This window comes from Mustela nivalis, assembly GCF_964662115.1.
Source record: "Mustela nivalis genome assembly, chromosome: 13".
Classification (NCBI taxonomy): Eukaryota; Metazoa; Chordata; class Mammalia; order Carnivora; family Mustelidae; genus Mustela; species Mustela nivalis.
In genome coordinates this window covers 84658685-84670014 of record NC_139032.1, presented here as the reverse complement: position 1 = coordinate 84670014, position 11330 = coordinate 84658685, and the positions used below count along the sequence as shown (strand labels likewise).

The 11330-nt window shown below is 45.2% G+C and overlaps 1 long non-coding RNA gene across 1 annotated transcript in view; it reads right to left on the bottom strand.

Annotated features, from left to right (window-relative positions):
* Nucleotides 1–6418: 6418 nt before the first annotated feature.
* LOC309846210 overlaps nt 6419–11330 on the bottom strand; it is a 32330-nt gene continuing 27418 nt past the window's right edge. The window contains exons 4-5 of the long non-coding RNA XR_014301792.1: nt 7209–7271; nt 6419–6996 (exon numbers count right to left, since the gene is read on the bottom strand). This is a non-coding gene — a long non-coding RNA (uncharacterized lncRNA). The remainder of the gene's footprint in view (nt 6997–7208; nt 7272–11330) is intronic.

The window sequence follows — 11330 nt, the reverse complement described above, 5'->3', positions numbered from 1 at the left end:
TATTCAAGAGGAAAGGCAACCATGAGACCAATCTCAAGGTGACTCAGATCTTGGAATTGAGAAATAAGACCTTTTAAAGCAGTGTTTTAACTGTGTTCAAGGACATGAAGAAAAATATGCTAATCACGAATGATCAAAGAGAAAACCTCAGCACAAAAAAGATGATAAAAATAAGCAAAGGGGGATCTGAGGACCAAGATATAACAATATCAAAAAATTAACTGGATGAGATAAAATTTTATGCTAAATATGCATTTTTTAATAGACTCTAGATTTCCTGTCATAATCCTTTTAAAATCCTATAAAAATATCCTTTCTAATTCTGGATTATACATCTATTTACCTAAAATTTCTCCTATGGTTTTTATATTTTATTTTTACATTTAAGTCTTATTAATCTATTGGGATTCAATTTTTTTTATATGGTGTGAGGTGAGGATCCAACTTCACTTTCTTACAAATAGCTAAGGTGATTTTTCCGATATTATTTATTAACCTTATTTTTTGTTCTTACTGAGGCAAAACATTTATTATATATTGAGTTCCCATATATACTCAGATGTATTTATGGGCTTTTTATTCTGTTCCATAGTTTTCTGCCAATACAATAATCCTACATCAATGCAATATTATTGGATTCTGGTGACTTTATATTTTAATATCTATAAGGCAAGACCTCCCCGCTTAAATATTTTTTGGCCACTGTCAGACATTAATTCTCCCAAATGGACTTTATAAGCATGATATCCATTCAGTTAAAAATGGCACACCTGGGTGGCTGAGTTGGTTAAATGTCCACCTTTGGCTCAAGTCATGATCCCAGAGTCCTGAGACTGAGTCCCATACTGGGCTTCCTCTACGGGGAGCCTGCTTCTCTCTTTCTGCTGCTCCCCGTTTGTGCTGTTAAATAAATAAATAAAAATCTCCTAAAAAATAAATAAAAACAAAAATGGTAATATAATGGGAATTACCTTAAATTTATACATCAGTGTTGGGAGAATGGACATTTTTATATTAAGATTCTCGACTGAATAGTTTATAAAAAATAAAAAATTAAAAACCAGATTCTCCATTGAAAAATATTGGCCATTTTTCTCATACTATTTCAAATTTTTAATAAACTTTCATAATTCAGTGGTTAGGGAGATTGACAAGAGATTTTCCATATTTCTGTATTGTCTGAGTAATAGTGAGCACATATTTTTGAAATAAATACAAATAATTCTTTTTAATAAAAGTAGTATATGTTTGAAGCTGATTGGTGGTTTCATGATATTTCATTACATTATCCATCCTGCTAGTCTGTCGTAAAAATGTATTTAAAAACATGAAAAAGGGCTAGTCCACATGCAGTGAAAATTTCTTCCAGACAATGCACAAAACTATACAGAAGGAAATAAATGGCATCTAAAATTCCACTAACCAGTGATAACCACTTCCACTGTTAATTTTTGGGTCTACTTAGTTTCAGACTACTTTCCTAATTTTTTTGTATATACACAAAACCATATACAAATATGAACACACATATAGGCATACGTGATTTTTATAGTTATGTATATGTATGTGCACCTATGATGTGTGCAAATATCCAAGATATGTATGTATATGCTCCCATGGTGTGTGTATGTATCTAATACGCACACACACGCACACGCCTAAATGGGCTTCTATGCTCATAATTTCTAATAATGGCTTTTTTACATGATACATCATGAACATCTTTCCATTTCCAAACATACACATGATCATCATTGCTAGAACATGCTCATATTTCTTTAGATGGATGCATACTATTTTCCTTAAATCCATTTTGGTTTTTCAAAAATACCGTTACTGTTAGACTTGGAGATGTAGATTTTCCATTTTCTACCATTGTAAATACCACTATGAACTTTTGCTTTCTTGTCCTTCAGCATCTGTAGGTAAATTCTCAGAAGTAATTTCTAGGATTCCCTACCTGTTCTCGAGAAACTCTACCAATAGGACAGTGGAATGGGAGAAGTGGCCAGGGGCGCTGGAAGTCTGATTAGGAAAGGTACCTTTTCTCGAATACTTAATATATCCCAGGAAGTTTATATTCATTATTTCACTTAGTCCTTATAACAGAACTTTGAGTTTGATACTACGACGAGACCCATTTCACAAAGAAAGAAATGGAGGACCAGAGAAATCAAGACATTTGCCCAAGGTCATTTCTTAGGATTATACTCAATGTTGTTCTGCCATAAATGGTCCAGTAGAACCCTCGCCTGGAGTTATGAACACAAAGTCAAGAGAGCTATTCAGGATCTCATCCAGGTGCATGAGTAACTAAGATTGAGGTACTCTGGAATCTTCCAACCCAGAGGCCCCAAAACATAGCTGGGTCCCTGCATGGGCCCCAGAGCACCCTTTCTCAGAGCTGTCCCAGGTCGGTCTGGGGCTCCTGTCCCTTGCTGCCCCCCTACACGTGCTCATTGGCATTTGCAGAACCGCTGGCCCTACCATGGGGTCCAGAAATGGGCCAAAGACAGACCTGCACCTGAGGAGCTCCCAGTCTGGTAAACTAACACTAGTCAGAATTCACTGGTCTCTCTCTGGGGCCAGTGATTTGGCATGAATTGGCCAAAGAACCTGAAGTCCCTTTCAAAGTCCTGTGGGATGGCAGTGCCTGCCCCTTCCCCAGCCCCAGCCCCACGGAGTCTTGGGCAGCCATTCCTAGGAGACTCAGTGTCTGCAAGTTTTCTTCCAGGAAAGGGGACTCTGGGGGAGGGGCTGCTCAGTGATGAACCCCAACTCCTTCCCTAGTCTTCCAACCTTCTCCTGCTGCCACACCACCCAGTCCCAGGGAGGCAGCGGTCCTTTTAGTCCCTGAAGTTCTCTGCCCTATGACTGCTCCCCAGTCCCCTGGCACACAATTTTCCCTTAGTCTTGGTTGAGCCCCTCAGATAACCACAGGGAGGTGAGGAAGGCCTGGCCTTGAGTCCCCCTAGAGGGCCCTCCCCTCTGGGTGTCATCTTAGTGTTCCCTCCCTACCGTCCATACTTCCTCCAAGAACTGGCAACATCGCAGAGCTCCCATGTTAGTTTCCTAATGTTGCTATGACCAATGACCACAAGTTTGGTGGCTTAAACAACACAAACTTCCTATCTCACAGTTAGGGACGTAAGAGTCTGGAATGGATTTCACTGGGCAAAAATCAGAATGTGGATAGGACTGCATTCTTCCTGGAAGCTCACAGGGAGAAGTCTTTCCTTGCCTTTTCCAGCATCTACAAGTTGTCTGCATGTCTTGGCTCGAGGCTCCTTCCATCTTCAAAGCCAGCCTCACATCACTGCCCTCTGCTTCTGTCGTCCTATCTCCTTCTGGACTCTCCCGGTTCCCTGTTTCCCTACGATGATCACGGTCACAGGGGCCCCACTCTGTTCGCCTCAAGATCTCTGGCCAATCACGTGTGCAATGGTCCTTTGGCATTACCAGAAAGTAACATACCCTTGGGTTTCAGGGATTGGGACCCGCACATCTCAGAGAGACCACTATTCTGACTACCAAAGCCCACAATTCCTGGCTTGTTTGCTCAGGGTAGGACTGCTTTGGTGACACTGTGACAGATCACATTTCTGGGGGCACAGCCATAGCCCATAATCTCAGGATCACAGCTCAGTTCCAGTTTCTGGGCTGAAACTAGATGGATGCCTCTTCCCCTGGGGACAGGCACCAGTTCAAGAACAGAACACTCCTGTGGGGCCCCACCGGCTGTCAGTAGAACATGTGACTCTTGATCTCGGGGATGTGAGTATGAGCCCCATGTTGGGTGTGGAGATTATTTAAAAAAAAAAAAAAAAAAAAAAAAGGAACAGGACACTCCCTTAGGACAGAATAGCTCAGTGGCCGGAGCAGCAGAGAATGGGCCCACACCCAGATACTAGCACATGCAGACAGGTGGACAGTGTACATGCAGTTGGGTGTGCGCACACCCACACGTGAGTGTGTTTATTTGAATGTCAAGGTGAGGGTGCACGTCTGCAAAGAGTGTATGTGCATAAGAGCTTTTTTAAAGAATGAACAGAAGGCAGCCAGTTTGCTGCCGTAGAGGACAAATGTAATTCATCTCAAGGGAGATGGTTCTTTGTTTCGAAAAGTACATTGCTGGCCCCCATGAGTGTTGTAAGTGGCCTGGCAAGGCCTAGAAGGCAAAGGATGGAACAAAGAGAGAGCTGGATTTCTCAGCAGAATTTCTGAGGACAGCCCAGGAGGCAGGGGATGAGGAGCACAGAAACAGGACAAAAGGAGGTGGGAGGAAAAGCCAGTGAGCAGCCAGAGGACCCAACGGGGGACAAGGCAGGGATTCCATGGAAAGTCACGGCCAAGGCAATACACTTCTAGGAATGGTGATGTCTGACACTGAGTTTTAACCTGCTTCCTGCTGTGTTCTGTCACTGTCCCCCACAGCTTCAAGTCTTTAGGAGAGTCTGTTCACACGGTCGAAGATGGAGGTCAGAGCCACAGGCAGGGGCTGGGAATAGTGGTGAGGGCGGCTACAGATCATGGCGACCTGGGAGTCTATATGGGCACCCAGACAGTGGGGGACACCTTCCACAGCACTTGGGATGTGAGCTTAAATAATCTATAATGTAAAGTACGGGGTAATCTGTCAGTGTCTAGGTTATAAAGTGCTTGTAAGGACACTGTGACCGTGTGAATGGGTTCACATCTGTGCCACCTGCAACCATGTGAGACTTCGCGTCAATCTTACCGCATCGGGTACTTCCCTCTCTTGTTCACTCAATCCCTCCAGGGCACCTGGATTGGACTGTCTTCCGTGGGGATCTCATCTGTTAGCAACGTTAGTCACTATCTGTCCCTGGATATTTGATTTGAGTTCAGAGATGTGTTTACAACTGTCTACCTAGCGTGTCTTCAATGTCCCCAAAGCACCTCGATTCAGCATGTGTCCGACTGAAGTCTACTTTCTCCTCATGACCTAGTTCTTAGCCAGGATTCTCAGTAGATGCCTCCACTGTCCATTCAAAACACACAAGCAAGACACAAGGTCTCCGTCTTTCTCAGCATCCCTTTACCCCGTCCACTGCAGGTCCCACGCTTGTGTCCTCCTAAGCAAGCGTGTATCCATCCTCTCTCCATCTCTGCTACCACCAGCCTAGTCCGACAAACTTGTTTCTTGCCTGCCCTGCTGCAGCTTTCTCCTAACCCGTCTCCCTGTGGCCTTGACCTCCTCCAATCAGGTTTCCACTCTGCAGCCAGAGTGAAATCACAATTTAAAAAATTACATCCAAGTACTAAATGCAGTCGTGAAGGACAACAGATCTCCACCCCGTATCAACCCCAGTCCCCTTAGCCCTCACCCCAGAGGCAACTTCCAGCCCCTTTAGCTTCCATTTACAGGACCTCTGATACTTTCTGATAACACACTTCCACTTCTGTCTCTCGACATACAGATCTTAAACATTATTCATTGCTGGGATAGGTAAGGGCTTAGCCCACAGAAAACACTATTTAAATACTGTTCACTGAAGAGCCAAGTAGTGTATTAGGGTTCTATCTTCTTCTTGGATATCACATTCCCCTGCCCCTATGCCCTGTGCTACTTGCCATTTTTCTATTTGTATGGTCCCCAGCCACCACCACTCCCCCTTTGTGTTCTGTATTCTGTGACACTGTCCCTTCCCAGGAGACACCGCCTCCAATGTGGATTGTTCCTCCTTCGATCTACTGCATTGTCTCCTTCCTAGAGTTTCTCTGCTGCTCTTCTGGTCCATTGTTTCTGGGACATCACGTATTCCTTTCCCTTGGTTTATTCTGTTATTTTGCTGGAGCGCAGTTGTAAGCAATTTCTTTTAAAACAGATGCACTGGAGGTAAATTTTCAGAGATGATCTTTCTTCTTACATCGATCAAGTTGGGTCGGGCATATAAACTCTCACTGAAAATCATCTTCAAAATGTTGAGGACAATGAAAACATTGCATCTGCTCTTGTCAGAAGACATTTGATGCCATTTTGGCATGCAATCCTTCCCAGGTAACATGTATTTCTCTTCCTCGAAGATTCTAACAGCTTCTGTTTCTGGGGTTCTGACATTTCATGTCAACGTGACTACATATGGGTTCTTAGGCATTCAATTTCTCGAGCATTCAGTGGATCTACTCTGGAGACACATGTCCTTCCACTCTGGGAAAATTTCTTGCATTATTTCTTTGTTAATTCTTCCTCCCATACCTCCCCCCTTTAAATTAGTATTTTCTGGAATGACCATGAGTCAGGTATTGAAATCCTTAAATAAATCCTTTATTCCTATTTTCTTCTTGTATTTCCTGCCTCTTATGTTCTGGGAGGTCTTAAATTCATCTTTGCATTCTATTAAACTTTTTTCATTTGAGCAATTCATTGTTTAATTTCTCAGAGTTCCTTCCTTCCTTTTTTTTTTTTTTTTAAAGATTTTATTTATTTGACAGAGAGAGATCACAGGTAGGCAGAGATGCAGGCAGAGAGAGAGAGAGAGGAGAAAGCAGGCTCTCCGCGGAGCAGGAAGCCCAATGCGGGGCTCGATCCCAGGACCCCGGGACCACAACCCAAGCCGAAGGCAGAGTCCTTAACCCACTGAGCCACCCGGGCACCCCTCAGAGTCCCTTCTTATTATTTGATTGTTCTTTGCAGTCTGTGTGTAGGCGTAGTGTGGGAGGGACAGAAGTCAGTGGCTTTCCTGCCAGCTTGGTTTAGGCGCCACCGGTCCCTCCCACTTTCTTTGCAAATGGTGGCATCTCTGAGATGAAGGCTCTCGTGGGTTCTGTGGGAGCGAACCGTTTCGTCAAGAGAGCCCTCAGACTGCGCGGAAGCCGAGAGTCCCTTGAGTGGCTCCATCAACACCTCTCTCCCATCCACTTTTTAGCTTCCAGAAATTCGCTGAAAGGTCTAGCCATGATATCTCCCCTCCTGGTTCTTTTCATCACTGTAAGTGTATATCCTTTTTATTTTTTTTCACGGCTTTTTGGAAGCTTGAGGAGAAAAAGGAGATAAACACACACGGATCAGTCAGTCAGTCATCCATACACAAAGGTCTGGGCTGATCTGTATGAAATGCAGAACAGATCACATCACCCCCACTTCCCGCCCCCCACTCCCACCCCAACTTTCATTTAAAACCCTTTAATGGTTTCACTGTTCCATGACAGGGCCTGTGGGCACTGCTTGTTTTCCCCCCACTTACCTCTTCAGGCTCCCCCGCTGCAGCCACACTGGCCTCTTGCTTCTTCTGCCTTCATACTTGTTACTGAAGCGTAACACACACAGAGAAAAACACATGTGTCCGAGGTATACAGCTGCAAGAACTTGAACAGGCCACCCATGTGACCAGTCCCCAGAGCACAAAACAGAGAACCACAAACTCCAGAAGCCAACTTTGTGTCCTGTTTCAGCCTCTCCTTCCCCAGGGAGAACCATTCTCTGACTTCCAACACCATGGGCTAGTTTTGCCCGTTTTTGTACTTGATATAGATGGAAATGGTGTCTATGCTTTTACTCTGTCTGCTTTCACTCATAAATGGATCTATGAGATTCATGCGGGATGTAACAAGCATCATTTATTTGCATTTCTGGGTAGCATCCGAATGTATGAACATACGGCAATTGCTCGATTTTGATAAATTCATCCATGTTACTAACAAGCACGTAGGCAGTTTTGAGTTCTTGGCTATTATAGGTGGTAAACGAGGAGCATTTTAGTTCATGTCTTTGGTACACATTTAAAATACGTTTAGGGGTAGGTCACTGGCTATCCGTATTTTCAGCTTTAGCAGGCAAGGACAAACAGTGCGCCAAAAAGGTCCCAAGGTACATTCCCACCTGTAGTTTGCAAGGGTCCCCACTCTTCCGATCCTCTTCAGTGTTTGATATTTTATCTTCTTAATTTTAGCTACTCTGATAGGGGGCAGTGGTGGTATCTCATTGTAATTTTCGTTTGCATGACTCTGATGACTCATAAAGTCTAGCATCTCATTATATGTTTACCGGCCTTTGGAAAAATCTTCTTTTGTAAGGTGTCTTTTTTAGAAAAAAATTGAATTGTCCATTTTTTTTCCCCTACTGATTTGTAGCCATTTAAAAAATCATATTCTGAGTCCAAGTTCTTTGTAAAATATTTGAGTCGTGAACATCTTCTCCCACTCCATTAGTTAAGATCTTCACTATCTTGCTGGTATTTTTTAGGAACAGAATTTCTTAATTCTAGTACATTCAATTGATGAATTTTTTTCCTTATTTAAAATGTTAGCCTTTTTGTGTCCTGTTAATGCAGATTTGCCTTACACCCAGGTCACACGACTGGTCTCCTATGTTTTCCTCTAAAAGCTTTACTGTTTTCCCTTTCACATTTAGCTCTACAAATTGTCTGGAATTGATTTTTGTGTCTAATGGGAGGCAGGAGTTTACAGACACTTTTTTTCACGTGGATATCCAATTACCCCAGCACCATTTATTGAAAAAGCCACCTCTTTCCCACTGGACTATGGTGTCACCTTTGTCATAAATGTGGTAATCATCTATGTGTGGGTCTTTTTCCAGATTCTCTCCTCTGTTCCACTGGTCAGTTTGTTTATTCTTGTGCCAATGGTACAATGTCTGAACAACTATAGCTTTATTAGAAATCTTGGGGGTGCCTGGGTGGCTCAGTGGGTTAGAGCCTCTGCCTTTGGCTCAGGTCATGATCTCAGGGTCCTGGGATGGAGCCCCACATCGGGCTCTCTGCTCAGCAGGGAACCTGCTTCCCTCTTTCTCTCTCTGCCTGCCTCTCTGCCTACTTGTGATCTCTGTCTGTCAAATAAATAAATAAATAATCTAAGAACTCTTGGCTTCAGTTTTGTTTCTTTTCAATACAGTGCCCTAGGCAACCTTGGCTATTCTTGGGCACTGTATTGGCCATGCCCCCTTTCCAACCCCAGGGCCTTTGCTTGTGTCCCTTCGGCTGAAACACCCTTCCCTCCTCTCATCTCTGGGTGAGAGCCCGTCTCAGGTGTCACCTCCTCACAGAAGCTTTCTCTGAACTCCCTTACCAAGTTAAGCACCCGGTGAAAACCCTCATAACACCATCCACCTCACATCTGTAACACTGATCACAATTCAATTTTACACTTATTCCTGTGGTTAGTCGATCAATGCTTATTTCTTCCCTAGTCTGTCGAACTCCATAAGGAACGGGATCTTGTATGCTTTATTTGTCAATCTGGTTTCTGGTCTGAGGACAACGAGTTGCAAAAGCAAACTGAACTAGTCATTTAATACTTTGGAGTAAATGAAGGAAAAAGTCCCTTACGGCAGTTGGCGCATGTGTGTGTGGGTGCCTGTGTATGTGCTCTGCGGGCGTGAGTGTGTGGGAGTGCGGGAGCAGGAACAAAGAGGCCACAGCTTAGGAGCTGCAGGTCCGGGGAGACGGACCCACCCTCTCCAGCTGTCCTTGCCCCTCTCTGTCCACCCCGCCCCCCACCCTCCCCTGTCCAGCGCTCCCAGCGGCCTCTCTCCTTCCTGAGTGGCTGGAGGAAGACGCTGGTCTCCAGCTGCCTCCGCTCGGCTGCCCTTGTGCAGTTGTCTGCCAGTTGTGCGCGCCGATTACCATGAATGCCACCATCTGGTACGCCACGTGGACATCATAATCTTTTCTTAATTACATTAGCAGCGCAATCAGTTACTGCATTACAAGGCCGGCGATGAGCTTTTAAATCTTGGTGGAAATCATAAATAATTGCACTAAGTACCAGGCGCCAGATGTGTGTGCCAACTTCGGTTGCACTAGATAAATAGTAACCTTACAAGAGTGTTAGACAGCAGGCGGTCCGGCCGGCCACCAGGCCACACCACACCTGGGGCCCCACCGCACGAAGGCCCCCACCGACCGTGCACCTGAGCGGAAGCCGGGGAAGGGCTCAGAGGTGCTCTGTGTGTGGGTGTGGGGGTGTGTCTGTCTGTGTGTGCTGGGAGTGGGGGGTGCCAGGCAGAGAGAGGCGTTCTCAGAGCCAGCGAGGGTGCAGGAGGAACGCGGAGAAAGACAAAGGGAAAACGATGTGGGTGGAGGCGAAGGGCGAATGGGAGCCCAGCAGGAGGGAGGGGCGGAGCCGGAGACATGAGTGCAGAGAGAACAGGGGCCCAGAGAGAGCCACTCCGATCGGGACAAAAAGAGACACACAGAGAGACACGGAGGAATGGCTGAGACCCACAGAGTGTGACAGAGGCAGCGATCAACAGAGTGTGAGTAAAAAGTCCCAGATGAGCAAGGAGGCCGAGAAGACAAAGGGCAGGCGTCTTCCTGCTGACCTTTCGCTCCTGGCCTGCTGCTGGGAGGAAGCTCGGGCCCCAGCTCGGCTCTCAAGGCTGCTGACTTATGGCCAGAAGGTAGGTGAGGCAACCGCCAGGCCTGGGGGCTTCCAGCAGGGTCCTCAAGGCTCTGAGAGGAAACTGCCTTTCCTTCCTTCTCTCCCTCTTTCTGAAAACCTCTGGCACCTATGAAGGAGGAAGGGGGCCACAGACGGTCCAGAGCAAGCAATTCTGGCCTGTGCAAAGAGAGCTACTAGAGTTGCTTTCGATGAGAGAAGTCTCAGGATTGGGGGTGTGGAGGGGGGTCTCTCCGAGGAGGTGACTTCTAAGTTGAGATATGTACGATAAGCCACAGCCAAGTGAAGAGCAAGTGAAAGAAGGAGAGAATGTTCCAGAAGAGGGGAAAGAGCATGTGCAAAGGCCCAGTGGCAGGAAGGAACTTAACATGTTCAAGAATCAGACTGGGTGGCTCAGTCATTTAAATGTCTGACTCTTGGTTTTGGTTCAGGTCATGACCTCAGGGTCCTGGGATCAAGTACTGCATTGGCTCCACACTTAGCAGGAAGTCAGCTTGAGAATTCTATCTTTCTCCCTCTGCCCCTGCCTCCATCTGCTCATGCATGCTTTCACTCTCACTTGCTCTCTCTAAAATAAATAAATCTTAAAAAAAAACCAAAAAACCAAAACTATACATCTAAAAAAAAAAAAAAAAAAGGAAGAAGAAGAATCAGAGAGAGAATAGATATGGCTCAAGCAAAGAAAACAATGGAGAAAGGAAACTTGAGATAAAATGGATGACAGAAGATGTGCTTGTTTCTACTCACTCCTGAAATCTTACCAAAATGGGCTTTAATGGAATTTCAAGATGTATAAACCCACAGGGTACAGAGAACAGGAGAGGAAACAAAAGCAGATGGAGTTATTAACTAAATTTTGGAACCTAGGAAAATGGATGATGGCCACTGACTTGCAGAGTAGGGAAAGCTGAAATCTGAGCCTGCAGGAAGGGAAGCCAACTAGGAGCAAA